Here is a 2,085-nt window from a genome sequence, read left to right on the forward strand (position 1 = left end):
GTAGCCATCCCGACTTCTCCCCACCGGCCGCCGCACTTGCTCGACCGCCGGCGCTGACGCCGATGCCGCCCGCTTAGTACCGCGCCTGTCTCCTCATCCAGCGCAAGGGCCGGCCGCCGCTGCCTGCCACTGTTGGCGACCGAAGATGGATGGGAGGAGGAGAACGTCGGTCCGTTCCACCGGACTAGCGCCCGCACGCGCCGCATGGCGACGCGCATGGCGTCCGTGCTCGCCAGCTCTGACAACCGCTCCCAGGTAACAAGGGGATTCCACTGACTGCTCCTACGTCCCCCCTCTCTTCCTCCTATCTCAAGCTGTTTCCCATGGTCGTTTGCCAATGAGGATGTCAATTCCCTTTCCTTGGAGGGTATTTTTTTTCAGTTCACTATGTTGAACTTAGAATTGGGTAGATGCTCTTTCTACATTGGCTCTCCTCATGCGTTGTGGTCAGAATGCTCCAATTCTATCTAGCAAGTATAAAAGAACCATTTCAAGTGTTTGGCCTTATTGTTATTTCTGTTTTTTAGAAGAATGATTGGCCATTTGGCCTCATTGAAAAGTATGTAGTTTTGGTAATACTAAGTAAATGCTATAGAAAACATTTTAGGAAAAGAGTTCTATCCTGGGTTTGCAATGCGTATTATGTGCCATGTGTATTGTGGTGCCTGTACCTTTCTCATGCTCCTTACCGATTTGACTTTTAGGTGTTAACTACTTCAGCTTCCATACATGTTCAGATTGGGACCATTTCGTGCTTATAGGTCACTGATCAATCATTGTGTCTGAAATTATTCTCCTTGATGTTCTGCTATCCCATTATGGATACCTTCATATGTGTAATGCCATGCAGGCTGCATTAGCTCGCCTTGAAGCTTTTGAGAGCGATAATGCTGGAGTTGAGGTTGTAGATCTTAATGATGATGAGTACGGATCCACAGATGAGGAAGACCCTGGTCAGTTTCTTTCTCCTTTCTAATCTTCATATAGTAATTCCATGATGTAAAACTGGATAAGGTGGATACAGTATTGTTTACACCAAATTTTGGAAGGAAGACGCGGGAGCCCAAGATTTTAAGGATTTAATATGAAAAAGCACGATCTCTGCGGAATCGGCGAATCTGGATCGGTATCAAAATCGACAAGACGACTATGACGTCATCGACGAGTCAGGCTCGGACTCTACCGATTGCAGAGATGGTAACGGCCAAGGCTAAAGCACGTCGGACTCTGCAGAAAAGGAAAAGATGGAGTCCAAGTTATCTTCGTTTAGGGTGTTTTCTTCTATTCCAAGTTTTGTAATAGGTCTTGTTCGACTAAGACTCATGTTTACGCCCTGGGTATAAATATCGTACCTATTAGAGATTAGTAAGGCTTCCTTGTTGTTTTTAGTAGATTCACTAGTTATCGATCTTGCTATCATTAGGTAGTTTACTAATTACAGCAAAATCACCAATTTATCCGATCAAGATCAAGATAGATCGGCCTTATACCTTTTGAACTGGTCAGCTTGCTACATTTACATGATTAAACCCTGTTTTGACGACCAATTCTGCTAAATCGGCTGTTCTATCTTGATCTCGATCAAGCATAGCGCGCGTTCAAGACATGTTCGATCTTTAAATAAGTTTATTGACCAATGAAAACCGGGTTACCATTCTTTACTATAGCTGCATCGCTTCGATCATCACTGGTAGGACTTTACATTGGAATTTATTGGCCGATAGATCTTTTTAATGACAAAATATGATCTTGTTCGTTCGCTATGCACGCATCGGCTATTTAGCTGATCACTTATGCGCATACCTTCATAGCCCGTTTTCATGATTCTGTTGAATTATAGATAGATATATCAACTTTTAAGCATTAATCTGCTATCTTTATCACAGCTGCACCGCTTCGAACCTCACTAATAATGATAATAGGTAAAATCTGATTAGTTTATAGATCTGTTTGTATTTGACACTCGATTGCTTACATGCTATGCCTTTATTTTATCTATATCGGCTAATACAGCCGATAGTGTTTACTTTGGTCAGCATTCATGAACCTGCCAGATATCGACTATTTAGTCGATAACCTTCATTC

General features: G+C 43.0%; 1 long non-coding RNA gene across 1 annotated transcript; it reads left to right on the plus strand.

The window, feature by feature from the left end:
- LOC136487608 (uncharacterized) lies at window positions 1-1,383 on the plus strand. Its single transcript, XR_010767308.1, has 3 exons — window positions 1-255; window positions 851-953; window positions 1,054-1,383. It is a non-coding gene; the product is annotated as an uncharacterized lncRNA (long non-coding RNA).
- Window positions 1,384-2,085: the final 702 nt, after the last annotated feature.

Source organism: Miscanthus floridulus, chromosome 10 (assembly GCF_019320115.1).
Source record: "Miscanthus floridulus cultivar M001 chromosome 10, ASM1932011v1, whole genome shotgun sequence".
Classification (NCBI taxonomy): domain Eukaryota; kingdom Viridiplantae; phylum Streptophyta; class Magnoliopsida; order Poales; family Poaceae; genus Miscanthus; species Miscanthus floridulus.